Here is a 16,803-nt window from a genome sequence, read left to right as displayed (position 1 = left end):
GGGTACTGCAGCAGTTATCATCTTTTAGAAACTGTCTGTATCCACAAAGCAGAAAGGCAGCATTTCTGTGGCCAACAGATTGGAGATGGTGGAGTTCAAGCTCTTAGCTTTGCCATGTGTAAGAGGAATCATTCTTTTATGTGACCACAACTGCATGACTGAGGGCTGGATGCTATGCTGAGACAGGGCGGAGTTTGGAAAACAGGACAAACTGCTGTACTGTGAGTGAGGTGCAGGCGGAGATGTTTTGGTGGATTGAGAAAGATGTATTGTGTTATATGACATAAAAGCAGCAGTACTGTCTACTTCCTTAACAGCTGACCACTGTCCAGCTCTCACTCATCTTGACAGTGGTGAGTAAATAATTGTAATTTCTTGAAATGGTGATGGACAGAGGACAAAGATGCAGCAGATGGGGTTGATTGGACGGCTGGTGGTTAGCGAGACCTGCTAGTCCACATTTTAGCGCAGTGAGATTCCCACAATAAGGCTTGTTTATCACGCATGTGCCGGTTCATGCATGTACAGAGGGAAAAAAAGTATTTAGTCAGCCACCAATTGTGCAAGTTCTCAGTTTTTTTGCAAATCTGACAAATAACGTGTGTTGGTCATCCTTCGTGGTCTCAAAAAATAACCAGGTTACGTAACCCTTGCCACCCCTGCAAACTACACACTTGCAACCAGTGCTGGCCACAGACAGAGTTGGGGCTGAGGATGCAGTGCTTGTAGTGGTTGCATCACTTTGTGTCTTTGTGGGAAGCCGCAATGTAACTTCCTCATCTTCCTCCTCCTCCACCTCCTCTCCTGAGCTACTGAGCTGCGTACCTCTGGGTTCACACCAAGTGGGATCTACAACCTAATCATCATCCTCTCTGTTCTCACACTCCTCACCCTCCTCCTCTTCGTGCTCTGACGCCACAGTACAGTCCGTGTCTGGAATCTGAGACTCATCAGAATCACCTCTACCCTTGGTGGTTAACATCTGGTGATGGCGGTGTGGATTCTGCTTGGACCCTTACTTTGTCCAGCCCCGGATCCAACTTGAAAAAATTTTGGGCATCGGTACAGATGCTTTCCTCCTCTAAATTCTGTGATTCTTTGGAGCAGACCTCTGATGCCCATGGAATAGAATGTGTGAACAGCTCTCCAGAATGTCCAGTCTGTGATGGGGGAAATGAGGGTTATTGGGGTGCCACCTCTGAGGACTGTACTGTGTGTCATGTTAAGGTGGAGGAAGAAGAGGAGAGGCCACTTGATGCAGTGCTTGCCATCCACTGTAGCACATGCTTTTTCTGAGCCTCTTGTACAAGGTGTACCGCTCTGCATCAGCCAAAGAAAGGGAGTTGAGTAGCCCGGCCAGTAACACATAGTGGTCTTTGGATAAGATGAGACAGTGTTTGTTAAGTTCAGCTTTCATTCACATTAACACCTAACCCACATATATGGCGAAGACCAAGCATCTTCCCCTTCCACCACAACCTCGCTTTTTCCCACTCATGTTGTAACTAGCCTTCCCCTCTTGTAACCTACTGTTTCACCGTCTTAAGCCCACAGCTGTTAGTCAGTTGTCACTAAATGAACAGTCACTATTTATTTTTTTAGATAGTGTGCTTGAACAACACTGTTATGTCTAATGATTTTTAAGTGGAAATCTAGAATTCTGATTTGCCACTGAAACACAATTTTAGCACAAAACAATTTGGAGCAGACAATTGGGTTTCGTGGCTGCACCACTATATAAGACCTAGTGATTTTTAATTGTAATTCTGGCCTTCTGATTAGCAACTGAAACACAACTTTGGCACAAACTATTTGCAGCAGATAATTGGGCCTTGTGGATGCACCACTATGTTAGGCCTAACGATTTTTAAGTGGAAATCTTGCCTTCTGATTTGCCACTGAAACACAGTTTGAGCACAAATTATTTTGAGTAGCAAATGGAGCTTCCGGAGACTGCCACACAGTTTCTGCATTCTACTTAGATGCTGGAAGATTGATTACAAACAGGACAGGATCCTATCTATTTAAAGGGAATCTGTCACCCCTTTTTTGAGATATCATATAATGATATCATTCAATTGTGTGTCACATAAGGATTCTCTTAGTACTTTTGCTTCCCCCTGACCCCGCACCTTTCATGCATAAATACCTTTTTTATATCGGTTCAGATGTATGTAAACTGCCACTGTCCGGTCTGATGGGCGGGGCTTATTCAACTTCTCCCCCTCTCCCTGTCTTGCTCTACACAAGAAGAAATGCGTAGAGCAAGACAGGGAGGGGGGAGCAGTTGAATAAGCCCCGCCCAGCGGACCGGACAGCTGCAGTTTACATACATCTGAACCGATATAAAAAAGGTATTTATGCATGAAAGGTGCGGGGTCAGGGGGAAGCAAAAGTACTAAGAGAATCCTTATGTGACACACAATTGAATTATATCATTATATGATATCTCAAAAAAGGGGTGACAGATTCCCTTTAACTGACAAGTTCACTTTAAGCACCAGGACTAACGCAGGAGTGACCTCTCTGCACCGTGACACTGAGCAAATGTCACCAGCAAAACAAGATGTATGCTTTTTATATGGCTAGGGACATGTGACTTTGGCAGCCAATCACAGAAGACCTTGTGTCATGATGTTGTGGATGGTTTTTGCAACTTGATTGGTTGCCAGAAACAACCCACATAAAGTTCACATGCTCCTCTAGCCTATCAATACCCCCTCCCCTCATCAAACTCATTCCCCTGTCCCCCCGCTCATCATGCAGCACCACTATCCTAGTCAAAGTAATAACAAAAGCATTAGTGAAAACGTGATGATTTACCGAACTGTGACCGATTTTTCCGACTTTGAATAAAAATGCTTGTGAAAGCGATCGCGAACCCGAATGCGCTATGTTAGTGTCAAATTTGAGATTGGTGAACGTTTTCTGAATACGCTCACTCATCTGCTCATCTCTACTAATGAGGAAATTAAGTCCTTTCATCAACAACAAACTTGGAAATTCACCAAACTACCACAAGACAGGAAAGCAATCAAATGATGTAAATGGGTTTTTAAGACCAAGTAAAATGGTGAAGGCAAGGTTCACTGATTTAAAGCGAGATTAGCCACAAAAGGATATTCTCAGAAATTTGGTGCAGATTATGATGCCATGTTTTCTCCAGTTGCTAAGCAAGCCACATTCAGGATTCTAATAGCTATAGTTCCTGTACAAATTATATGTCAGACAATTGGACATCAAAACTTCGTTTTAAATGGTGCCACGGACGAGGACTTGTACATGACTCAACCTGAGTATTATTTCAAAGAGGATGAAGAGAATCTCATTTGCAACCTACATAAATCTCTCTAAGGTCATAAGCAATTGGCAAGAGCATGGAACACCAACATGAACAAAGTCTTAATGGAAGTAGTATTTCAAAGAGGTCAAACATCCGTTTCTATACACATGGGAAGTGGATGTATATTTTCCTGTAGACGTGGACGATGTGATTATGGTTAGGGATGAGCGAGCATATTCGTGGGTACTCTGTACTCGGTGAGTAATGTGGTACTCGCAGTACTTGGTACATAGCGAGTATTTCACTACTCGCCTCACTATTCGGTTCTCCCGCCCACCAGTTGCCAATCACAGTAATGCCGCACCCTTCTTGGTTGTGGGCGGCATTACTATGGTTAGCTGGCTGTCCAGCTTCCTATGAGTCATCAATCATAGCCTGGCACTAAGCCCTGCTTGCCGCTGCCATTTTCAGCACATTGCATGCAGAACACAGCTAATGTAGGGAGAGTGTGAGCAGCTGCTAGGGAGAGTTGTGTTTTTTGGTTAAAATCAGCCAGAAATCCTCTGTGAAACCCAAAAGCTCTTTTCAGAGCTGAAAGTATAAGGTTAGGGACCGAGAAGTGACCGTTTTCCCAGCTTTTTAATAGGTCACATTTACCCCTGCAGGGCCGTTTTTTTGTGCTGCTGCCGTGCTGCGTTCACAGCTAATAGCACGCACGGTACTGCACAACTGACACGCAGCCAGCACCGCTGTCTTGTATGGTGTCTGGGGTGTGTATTTTTGCCTTAAACCTCAGGGCAGTTTTTTGTGCTGCTGCCGTGCTGCGTTCACATAATAACAGCAAATAGTACGCACGCACGGTACTGCACAACTGACACGCAGGCAGCACCACTGTCTTGTGTGGTGTCTGGGGTGCGTATTCTTGCCTTAAACCTCGGGGCAGTTTTTTGTGCTGCTGCCGTGCTGCGTTCACATAATAACAGCAAATAGTACGCACGCATGGTACTGCATAAATGACACGCAGGCAGCACCACTGTCTTGTGTGGTGTCTGGGGTGCGTATTCTTGCCTTAAACCTCTGGGTAGTTTTTTGTGCTGCTGCCGTGCTGCGTTCACATAAGAACAGCAAATAGTACGCACGCACAGTACTGCACAACTGACACGCAGGCAGCACCACTGTCTTGTGTGGTGTTTGTGGTGCGTATTCTTGCCTTAAACCTCAGGGCAAATTTTTTAGTGGCAGCACCACTGTCTTGTGTGGTTCCTGGGGTGCGTAATCTTACCTTAAACCTCAGGGCAATTTTTTTCTGCTGCTGCAGTGCTGTTTATAAAACACAAAGCAGTACTAGGCTGTTGTGCTACCTTCCACAAAGCACTAACTGCTCCTTGTTCCCCAATATCTGCGCCTGAACATCTGCAACTATGGCAGAAAAATCCAAAATTCCTAAAAAGGCTGTTGTGAAGGGACAGGGACGTGGACGTGGGGTCGTTGGTGCCCAACAAGGCACAGAGTCTGAGAGATTAAAGAAGGTTGATGCATCTAGTTTCCTGGCGAAATTTCCCAGTCTGGAACATAAACCGGCCTGGAAGCCAGAAGATCAAGAGCAGATACTGTCTTGGATAGATGGTAAGGCTTCCAGAAAATGTTCTAGCAGCACCCAATCGTCCATGACAAAATAGTCTACTGTGCATACAGATAACGCTGGGTCGTCCTATTCTCAACCTATTCCTAGTTCATCACCTGGTCAGGAGTCACAGGAATCATTTGACCCCAACTTTGGTCACTCAGAGGATCTGTTTGGTGCATTTTCTTTCATTGCCTCTGGCCTCTCACCGCGTGACACTGAAGAGGATCGTGAGGGGGTATTGTCTGTTGAAGATGGCCAAATATTTGAAACCCCACATCCAGAAGAAAGCCACTTTCAGCCACGTGATATATCAGGTGAAGAGGTGGAGGCTGATGGTGTGGTGACACACAGTTGCCATCTGTCCAGTCGCCAAAATCAACACGGAAGGAGGATGACATAAACGGCGAGGTGGTCGATGATGAGACCACCGATCTGACCTGGGCCGTTGGCATGCATAGCCAGCGCAGCAGCACATAAGATGAAGGTGGATACGTAGCACCAACAAAGGCACGAAGGGCTACTGGTTTGAGCAGAGTGCGAACTGTGTCAACTGTTGCCAAGAGCAATTCCTCTGTGCCCCAAGTCAAGGCAAGGGTGCGTTCAGCCGCTGTCTGGAAATTTTTTTCCGATAGTCCTTCTGAACCAAATGTTGTCATCTGTAGCATCTGCCATAGGAAGCTGAGCAGAGGCCAGGGCAAGGGCAACCAAAGCACCACCAGTATGCGGAAACACATTGCAGCCAAGCACCCTAGTCGGTGGGCTGAACAACAGGGTACCAAATCAGTGTCTGAGACACTGCGGGTCAAACCACTTCCATGTCGCCAGTGATACGGTCTCACCAATCTGCTGGACAGGAAGCAGGTGAACATCATACCTCTTGCTCACAAGCTGCAGTTGCACAGACACAGGCCACAACAAGCTCATCCACTTGTTTGTCCAAGGAAAGCGTCCAATTGTCCGTGTCCCAGATGTATGAAAGGAGGCGTAAATACCAAGCCACACACCCACAAGCACAAATACTGGACGCGCACATTGCCAAGTTGCTAGCTGTGGAGATGTTGCCATTTAGGCTTGTGGGGACACAGTCTTTCTGTGATCTTTTGGCTGTGACTGCCCTACGATACTCGATTCCCAGCCGACACTATTTTTCCCACTGTGCTGTCCCCGCGTTACACCAGCACGTCTTAAACAATCTAAAGCGTGCTCTCACTAATGCCATAACCGGGAATGTCCATCTTACAACAGACACGTGGACAAGTACTTGTGGCCAGGGACTATACATCTCTGTCATGGCACACTGACTGAACCTGGTGGAGGGTGGGACAAAGTCTCAAACTGGACCATCAACACATATCCTACCCACACCACGAATAACGGGCCCATCCTCAATCAGGGTTTCCGCCTCATCATATGCGTCCAGTCTCCCCTCTTCCTCCGCCTCATCATCCTATGCTGAATTACCCTCCACATCACTCCCAAGTTGGGTGCTGTGCAGCAGCGCATCGGCAAAGCGGCAAAACGCTCTGCAGAAGCTGATCTGCTTAGGTGACACACCACACACTGCAGCAGAGCTTTGGCAAGGAATAAAACAACAGACCAATCAGTGGCTCTCCCCACTGCAACTCCAACCTGGTCAGGTTGTCTGCGACAATGGGCGTAACCTGGTGGCGGTTTTAAAGCTCGGGAAGCTTGTACACGTGCCATGCATAGCTCACGTGCTGAACCTGGTGGTGCAGAAATTCATAAAAACATACCCTGACTTTCCGTACCTACTTGAGAAGGTGCGCTGTATTTGCGCCCATTTCCGACACTCCTCAAGCGCTGTTGCCAGTCTTGCAGCACTTCAAAAGCAATTTAATTTGCCAAACCACAGACTGATTTGCGACCTGCCAACATGGTGGAACTCAACATATCATATGTTGGCAAGGGTAATTGAGCAGCAGAGGGCACTTTCTGAATACCAGACTTAAACATGCCCATCACACTGAGACTCAGCCAAGACACATAACAACTGTTGAGTGGGTGTGGATCGCTGATATTTGTGAGGTGCTTGATAACTTTGAGTACTGCACCAAGCCTGTGAGCAGTCATCAGGCTATTATCAGCATAACCATCTTCCTATGCTATGTCTGCAGAAAAAATCGCTGCAGAATCAAAAAATGGAATCTTTGCATGCCCAGCAGCTGGGTATGGAGCAAGATTTCACAAAGGGTGATCCTACCCAGCCCAGCCAATATCATCAGGTAACATTGGGGGATGAAGAGGATGATGAAAATGAGGAGGGAGAGGACTTCTTTTTCAGTGGTACACGTCATGCTACAGAGGGGAATCCAAACCCCAGCTTCATGTCTGTCCAGCCTTTTCTTCTTCTTAAACGTTTTCAAAACCTGCTTCTGACACATATACCTCATGGTCAATAAGCTAAAAACATTCTAACGCTAATTAATATTTCCCATCGGAGGCACTTGTGATGAGAGTGAGACCCTTCTTCCTTCATCAACCATGCTATCATGCCCCTTGGGCCACCTCTATGCTAGTAGTCCGACTCCTAGCTTCATCATAATTGTTTGGCCCTTCAGACCTGCCTTGCTTCCTTCATCGAGTAATTAAATAATTCACCGCACACTCTTGTGGATTATCATGCCAAATAGTTTAAATTTTATTAAGACACATTTTGGGAGCGTAACAGAATAATGCAATGGAAGCAATATATAGAACGTTTCGGCTCTGCCAGAGCCTTTATCACACAATCGCTGTAAAGTAAAAAGAGACATATAAGTAACAAAAATTTGCAGAATAAAAATAAAAATATGAACAAAAAATAAGACGGTCATCCTGGTGCATACTTGTACACTAATCCATGGATCACAGCATGTAGAACACATGTTAAACAAAGAATTTACATATATACATATATATATATATATATATATACTGATTAGACTGTCAAGACAACTGGTAACAAATGAGGTATAATTAAAAGCAGAAAGAGGTATGTAATTACATTAATCCAGTGCCATACAAGAGAAGGGTATAAAGAAGAGGGATGAAAATCCCTGTGGTGTCACAGAGACTGCAAAGAATGGTGAAAATAATTAGCATGTGTGAGACACAGTATTGAAACCATAGAAAAGGAATGTATGGTACCTAGTCATATGCTAAAATCCTTATAAAGGTGCCGAATCACCATCAATGGCTAGTGGGGATCTGCAAAAGTTAGATAAGGAGTATGTGTGTTCAGTTAAAATAAGCCCAAAGTGCCTAGGAGCAGTCACAAGGCAGAGCATGAGTGGTGGAGAGTCTTTACCAGCCGGGGTTGCTGTCTAAAGCGGCGCTCCCGCACCTGGCTGAGTCGGCATGTGTGCCTGCATGGCTCCTGGTGAGCATTTTAAAGCCCCTGTGTGACGCTGGACCGGAAGTGAGCAGCCCAGACCGGAAGTGACATCATACAGCTGCTGTGTGCATACTAGGGTGACCGGATCTCATATGGGGGGGAAAAAATGTCAGAATCTTGTTCGTCTGGACCCCACAAAACGATTCCCCTTTCCAGATATTGAGATAGCCAAAATTTGAGCTCGATCAAACGACGTTAACCCGTGCCGCTCGTCGCTCAAAGTTTGAAAAAATCCAAATTGAGGTATTTTAAGATTTAGGTATTTTGCATAGTCTGTTAGACTATAAAGAATGTGACAACAACATTGCAGAAATAGCCCTGACCAAATTTTCGAACCATTTGTGGTATTTGAATGCAGAGTTGGTGGGATTATCGTTTTTTGATCCCACCATTACAGACAATGAAAAGTTGTTAATGGCTAATAAATTGCTCAGTAGCACAGATGAACCATCAGAGCACGCTAACCTACATGAGTTGATAATTTTACATAGTTATCTAATCTATTCTAGAGCTTTTGTTAAAGCAGTTTTTGAAACGTCAGAATATAATGCTCGGCATTTGCTTACAACTTGCAGGACATATTGCTTTTGTTCTTCATCTTTTGTCAGAAGGTCGTTAAAGTCGGTTACTTCCTACCTCTTTTAATTTTTCTTTCCTAACTTTTGGATTTACAACCCTAGCGTGCTCTGATGGTTCATCTGTGCTACTGAGCAATTTATTAGCCATTAACAACTTTTCATTGTCTGTAATGGTGGGATCAAAAAACGATAATCCCACCAACTCTGCATTCAAATACCACAAATGGTTCGAAAATTTGGTCAGGGCTATTTCTGCAATGTTGTTGTCACATTCTTTATAGTCTAACAGACTATGCAAAATACCTAAATCTTAAAATACCTCAAATTGGATTTTTTCAAACTTTGAGCGACGAGCGGCACGGGTTAACGTCGTTTGATCGAGCTCAAATTTTGGCTATCTCAATATCTGGAAAGGGGAATCGTTTTGTGGGGTCCAGACGGACAAAATTCCGACATCGATTTTTTGCGGTCACCCTAGTGAATACTATGGTCGCTGCTAGGGCAGCTGGAGGCTTGGCATCACATATAAAACAAATGGTGGTGGCTGTGTGTGCATTCCTGCAAAGGAGAAATGGCACTAGCATTCTAAATAGAAGTGGTAGCATAATGTAGGTGAAGTATAAGTATAGCCAATATGTACAGGGCTATTGGTGAGTGTACAAATGGGCACATTATGCAAGGTGACAGGATAAGGTATAACTGTTGTTGGTGACATTAACCTCTCATGGAGAAAAAATTATGTAGAGGAGGAAAAAATAAAAAAATCCAAAAAACTGAGCATAAATGCAAAATAAGAGTCAGGAGGTGGGGCAAACTCACCTATGATCACAGTAATTTAGCGGTTCTGTAAAATAACAGAGAAAACATTAATAAATGTTCAAAGTAGCCAATCTATCTCTCTATTAAGGCCCTTGGGGGCCAAAGTGTCCAATTTGTGAATCCAATAGGTCTCGCGTGATTTAATCAATTTAATATGATCCCCACCTCTTTCAGGGCGAGGAATATGCTCGATGACCAAGAACTTAAGTTGGGCCACTGAGTGTCTAAATCTTGCGAAATGGTCGGGCAATAGCAGCCAGGTTTTTCCACATCAAATGGTGGACTTATGGCTAGCTATACGGTCCTTAATGTACTGTGTGGTCTCACCCACAAAAAGGAGTCCACAGGGGCATTTCACCAGATATACAGTGGGGAAAAAAAGTATTTAGTCAGTCAGCAATAGTGCAAGTTCCACCACTTAAAAAGATGAGAGGCGTCTGTAATTTACATCATAGGTAGACCTCAACTATGGGAGACAAACTGAGAAAAAAAAATCCAGAAAATCACATTGTCTGTTTTTTTTTTCATTTTATTTGCATATTATGGTGGAAAATAAGTATTTGGTCAGAAACAAAATTTCATCTCAATACTTTGTGATATATCCTTTGTTGGCAATGACAGAGGTCAAACGTTTTCTGTAAGTCTTCACAAGGTTGCCACACACTGTTGTTGGTATGTTGGCCCATTCCTCCATGCAGATCTCCTCTAGAGCAGTGATGTTTTTGGCTTTTCGCTTGGCAACACGGACTTTCAACTCTCCAAAGGTTTTCTATAGGGTTGTGATCTGGAGACTGGCTAGGCCACTCCAGTACCTTGAAATGCTTCTTACGAAGCCACTCCTTCGTTGCCCTGGCGGTGTGCTTTGGATCATTGTCATGTTGAAAGACCCAGCCACGTTTCATCTTCAATGCCCTTGCTGATGGAAGGAGGTTTGCCCTCAAAATCTCACGATACATGGCCCCATTCATTCATTCATGTACCCGGATCAGTCGTCCTGGCCCCTTTGCAGAGAAACAGCCCCAAAGCATGATGTTTCCACCACCATGCTTTACAGTAGGTATGGTGTTTGATGGATGCAACTCAGTATTCTTTTTCCTCCAAACACGACAAGTTGTGTTTCTACCAAACAGTTCCAGTTTGGTTTCATCAGACCATAGGACATTCTCCCAAAACTCCTCTGGATCATCCAAATGCTCTCTAGCAAACTTCAGACAGGCCCGGACATGTACAGGCTTAAGCAGTGGGACACGTCTGGCACTGCAGGATCTGAGTCCATGGTGGCGTAGTGTGTTACTTATGGTAGGCCTTGTTACATTGGTCCCAGCTCTCTGCAGTTCATTCACTAGGTCCCCCCGCGTGGTTCTGGGATTTTTGCTCACCGTTCTTGTGATCATTCTGACCCCACGGGGTGGGATTTTGCGTGGAGCACCAGATCGGGGGAGATTATCAGTGGTCTTGTATGTCTTCCATTTTCTAATTATTGCTCCCACAGTTGATTTCTTCACTCCAAGCTGGTTGGCTATTGCAGATTCAGTCTTCCCAGCCTGGTGCAGGGCAACAATTTTGTTTCTGGTGTCCTTTGACAGCTCTTTGGTCTTCGCCATAGTGGAGTTTGGAGTCAGACTGTTTGAGGGTGTGCACAGGTGTCTTTTTATACTGATAACAAGTTTAAACAGGTGCCATTACTACAGGTAATGAGTGGAGGAAAGAGGAGACTCTTAAAGAAGAAGTTACAGGTCTGTGAGAGCCAGAAATCTTGATTGCTTGTTTCTGACCAAATACTTATTTTCCACCAATAATATGCAAATAAAATGAAAAAAAACCAGACAATGTGATTTTCCGGATTTTTATTTCTCAGTTTGTCTCCCATAGTTGAGGTCTACCTATGATGTAAATTACAGATGCCTCTCATCTTTTTAAGTGGTGGAACTTGCACTATTGCTGACTGACTAAATACTTTTTTGCCCCACTGTATAACAAAATTGGAGTCACATGTGTAAAAACCGTTTATTGGATAGGATTTACCAGTCCTGGGATGGGTTATATTGTCCGATTTGATGATATTAGAACAGGCTGCACAGTTTAGACACGGAAAAGTACCATTACGTCGAGTAGCAAGTAGCCTTTGTGTAGTAGTAAGGCGTGCGCTGCCTATGTCAGCTCTCACAAGCTTGTCCTTGATATTGGATGGTCTTTTAGTGCATATTAATGTTGGCAAGTTGAAGGAATCAATACCAGGATAGGCCCTTGCCAGGAGGGGCCAGTGTTTCCTAATGATGGAATACACCTTGGGCACCAACGGATGGAATGTATGTACAAACGGAATACATGATACAGCCTCTAGGGCTAATGTTTGGAAGACACTAAATCTATGCCTACACATTGGGCAATGGCACAACAAGGACAGTAGCCCAAGCTTTATAATTGTGAATCCCTTGTGATGATGATGATGATGGGTGGCTTCTTCCTGCGTTAACCATAACACAGCCCCTACCCCTAGGGCAGATTGCTCTCCTTACACCACTTTCACACTTAGGTGTCAGTCTTACGGTACTTCTTCTGATATATCACTGGCACTGCGTAAGTGGCGTACGAGTGCCACTCTTCCGGCAAAAAACCACAGGACTTAAAATAGTGTTTGTACACTCTAGTGAAGCAGTGGTGTAAAAACAATTGTGCAGCCCCTGACCAGGTGCCCTCATGTTATATACATTTGTTTACAGCATACATTTTTTAACATTTACACATTTTTTAGCGTTTTCCTCATCCCCCAGACCGCTTTGAAGGGTCCAGCAGACAATTACTCGCATTTTCCATTGACTATCATTGGACTCGCTATTCGTACCGAATACCCGAGTATTATGGTATACTCGGTTCAAGTATAGCGAGTCCAAATACTCCAGTACTCGCTCATCCTTAATTATGGAATTATGGTTCATCAAGAGGAAACTGAAATTGCTAATGACTAAAATTCTAAATCAGAATTTTGAAACTAAAGACCTTGGAAATTGACATATTATCTAGGAATCAAGGTCCAAAGAGAAGAAGATGGTAGCTTTCTTCTAAACCGAAGTGCAAAAATCAACTCAATTCTGAATCAGTTTGGAATGTCAGAAGCCAAAGTTGGAAGGAGAAGATGATCTTTTACCTAACAATGAGAATTACAGAAAGACAGCGTGGGCACCTCTATACCTAGCAATAGTTAAGACATTTCTTCGATATTTGAAAGACAACGCAGAACTCAGGGACACAGGCTGGAATCGCTCAGAATAGCTGGTGTGTGGCAAGGTACCAATGACCGCCGAGGTCGTTATATGGATCACCGTATCATTGCTGCATCATTGAAGAGATCTGCCTGTTTGGCAGCTTACTAGCCACCATGTAGTGACGCACCAGCGATCCTTACCAGGTCGTATTGTTGTGGGGATCGCTGGTGTGTCGCTATGTGAAACGGGACCCCTACAGAAGCAGATTATGTGTCTGTCAAGAGGTCATTTGTTTAAAGCGATTGTTAGTCAATCTTGGCAAGCCATCAACTCAACAGATGGTGATTTATGAAGACAACCAAGGATGCAATAAACTTGCATGATCAATGCGAGAACCAAACACGTTGACGTCAAACATCATCTCCTGCATGATTTGATAAAACGAGGCATAATTCAGTGTGTTTATTATTAGACAAAACCTACAAGAAACAAAATGATTATATACCCTGCTGCAACTAAATAAGTAAAAAAGCAAAAGTGCATTTAAATAACATAGGATTCTTTGTAGACACTGTTTTTGATCAAAAAAGCATAATAGCCCTCCCACCAATTGGCAAGGTGACCCTATTCAGGATGGTCCTACACTGTTTAATATTAAAAACTTTACCATGTGTCAGAGTGGACCTCAACGTGTATAAGGCCAAGACTGACCTGGTGATAGCTGATGTTATTACAAAGCCACTTCCATGGGCCAAATTTGAAAAATTCAAAACCACTATGAGGCTAACAGGATAAGTAGTTGTTGAGTGGGGGGTGTTGGAGTGATGCTTATTATTGTATATATTACACCAACTACTATTTGCTGATGCTTAATAGTGCATGAGTTTCTGTTTCAAGCAATAATGCTATATTGCCAGTAAAGTACTGTTAAAAAACAGGAAGTATCTGTTCACTCTGTGCTTAGCTGGAGCACATTTTACTTTCACTTTGCAAGCTGAGAGACTAGATACTAAGATCGTAAGCTTTAAAAAAAATGCCAGTTGTAAGCTGTACTGTCTTATTTCCTGAATAAATATATATTAACTGTTGAACAGCTGGACAGTACAGAGATTAATCTGCTGTCAAAGCTTTGTAATTTAATTCTTTCTTTTATCAACCTGGAAAAACACTGAATACTGATGGTAAACACGGACACACAGATGGCACGTTGATGGCTCACTGATGGAGAACGCTGACGATACGGTACTAGTTTTTAACATACTTATTTTATATGGACATGTGAAGGAGGCTTGAGGCCATGTGCACACGATGCAGATTTCCAGCGGATCCGCAGCGGATTTTACCGCACAGAAACGCTGCATATCCGCATTGTGATGCACAGTAGCATGTTATCAACAGAAAACAATAACCGCTGTGCAGACGCTGCAGATTTTTCCGCGCGGTTTTCTTGTAGTTCAAAATATGCAGCATGTCATTTCTTTTGTGCGGTTTTCCACCTGCTCCATTCTCCAAATCCGCAGGGGGAAATCCGCAGGGGAAAACCGCACAAAAACCGCAAGAAAAAAGGAAGAAATCCGCAGGAAAAATGCAGATCATTTGACCGGTGGATTTCTTCAATTCTGCGCGGAAAAATCCGCAGGGCAAAAAAGTATGTGTGCACTTAGCCTTAGAATAAGGGGTTCACCACTCTGCAGAGAAAAATGATTATGGAAACACAGCGGTAAATCAGTGCTAGAGTGAGTCCCTCCATTCTCAGGATTAATAGGAGTCTTCAAAGACAGATCCTAATAAGGCATAAAGTAAAGCATAAAATAATGGCTCATCTTATCAGAGAATTATTTGTTTACAGATATATGATTGAACTTTCTCCATATCTGTATAAGGTAATACCAATATATACTGTCCATAGAAATAAAGCTGCCATGTATACAGTGTGTGCACAATCATTAGGCAATTTGTATTTTGGATGATTACCTTTATTACTGAACAACCACAGTGCTTTCTCTCAGTTCAAAAGGTTAATAAACCTGAATATGAATATGTAAGAAAGTAAAAGTGAGGTTTTGTAGTTTTTAAGAGAATATCTGTGTGCAGAATTCTTTGGGCAACTATTATTGTGCAAAATAACTATGCTACTAAATGAAAAATGTAAATTTTCCTCCATCTAAATTGTTTATTTTTATCTGCTAAAGTGAGAATAATACCCAAACAGCTCAAAATATTATTATTTTTTTTTAAGTACCCTTATTTCCAAGGTTACATACATAACATCTCCACCAAAAAAGAAATACAGATGACACTCACCGGTTAAAATCTTCTTTATTCTATTTCTTTAAAACATCAGCATAGGGAGGATGGGAGCAGGAGTGGAGATGTCATCTCCACTCCTGCTCCCATCCTCCCTATGCTGATGTTTTAAAGAAATAGAAAAAAGAAGATTTTAACCGGTGAGTGTCATCTGTGTTTCTTTTTTGGTGAAGTTGTTGTGCCTATTGCTTTGGAGTGGCACCCCGGTCTATGGAGAACTTCTTGTACTGCACGCACTCTTAGGCTGCAGTTCAGACAGGCATGTGCACAATTAATGTATTTTCTTGCTGTGCGGATTAATTCCTGGTTGGAGATATTTTGGTTACATACATAACATGTATATACAAATTTTAAGTAAACAAACTGGTAGACAAATACAGAAGGGGTAGGTCCCTGCCTTCACGGGCTTAAAATCTACAGGGTATTGGGGAAGAAGATGATAGGTTGGGGTGGGATTTAAATACAATATCAGTGACCAATATAACCACCCTTCTTTTCAATAACAGCCATAATAAGACTTCCACCTATGGAATCTCTCAGTTTCTTAATTTCTTCAATCAACTTTTTGTGCAGCACCAACCACAGCTGCCCTGACAATATTCAGATAGTTCTCAATAAGATTTAGGTCAGGTGAGGAAGGGGGCCATGTCATTATTCTTTCATCTTTAAAGTGTAACCATCATTTTTAATTCATAAATTAATAGTACACATGGAAATATGATACTTTGTAACATATTTTAAGGGAAAATCTGCTTCTTTATCTGCCATAACTGATCATTCATAATCAAAATTCTCAATTCTGAGGTAAAAGTTTGTATTTAGTGAATACAGATTGAAGAGGAATTGCTCTGAGGTATCTGATTTCCATAGGAAGGCTGGGGACATGTTTGACAGATTTATGGAGAAGGGATGTTCCAAATATGTCCTCAGATAGGCCCGTGGTTTTGCAGAGAATAGGGAAAGGCCCACCCTTCTCACAGTAAATCCCAGTATGAAGGTACAAGTGACAAATGAAAGTTTACGCAACATCTGTAGGAGACATTGGGTGGTGCTCATGGCAGACCCAGACCTCAGGGATTTGCTGGGCAAAAGCCCAACAGTCACATACAGAAAGGGGCAGTTCCTTTGGGATTGTCTTGTCCACAGCCATTTCAGGAGACCTACACTTGAGAGCACATGGGTGGATAGGCAACCATGCGTTTTTTTTTTCAAATGTGGGGACTTTAGTATTTGCAAATGGATGAGATCTTTCAAGCACTTGCAAGTTCCTCCACTGGTAAACTGTTCTTTCAAAGGGATTTCTTCAATTGCAAAACCACGGGCCTGATCTACCTGACTTCACACACAGAATTTAGGAGGAGTGTGGGGGAGCACATTGGTGATATCTGCCACAACTGTGATATTCCTCTGGCTAGGCATATGAATAATGCTCATAAAAGGCAATCTGAAGCATATTTCTTTCTGTGTGATCAAAGTGGTTAAACCCAATATACTTGGAGGTAATTTTGATAAAAAATTACTTTAGATGGAGAGCAAACGGATTTTTCGGAGGGACTCCATCTCTCCCAGGAGATTAAATGAAAATATTT

Source organism: Dendrobates tinctorius, unplaced genomic scaffold (genome assembly GCF_039654945.1).
Source record: "Dendrobates tinctorius isolate UK_male_01 unplaced genomic scaffold, ASM3965494v1 ptg000270l, whole genome shotgun sequence".
NCBI classification, from domain to species: Eukaryota; Metazoa; Chordata; class Amphibia; order Anura; family Dendrobatidae; genus Dendrobates; species Dendrobates tinctorius.
This window is presented reverse-complemented; position numbering follows the sequence as displayed.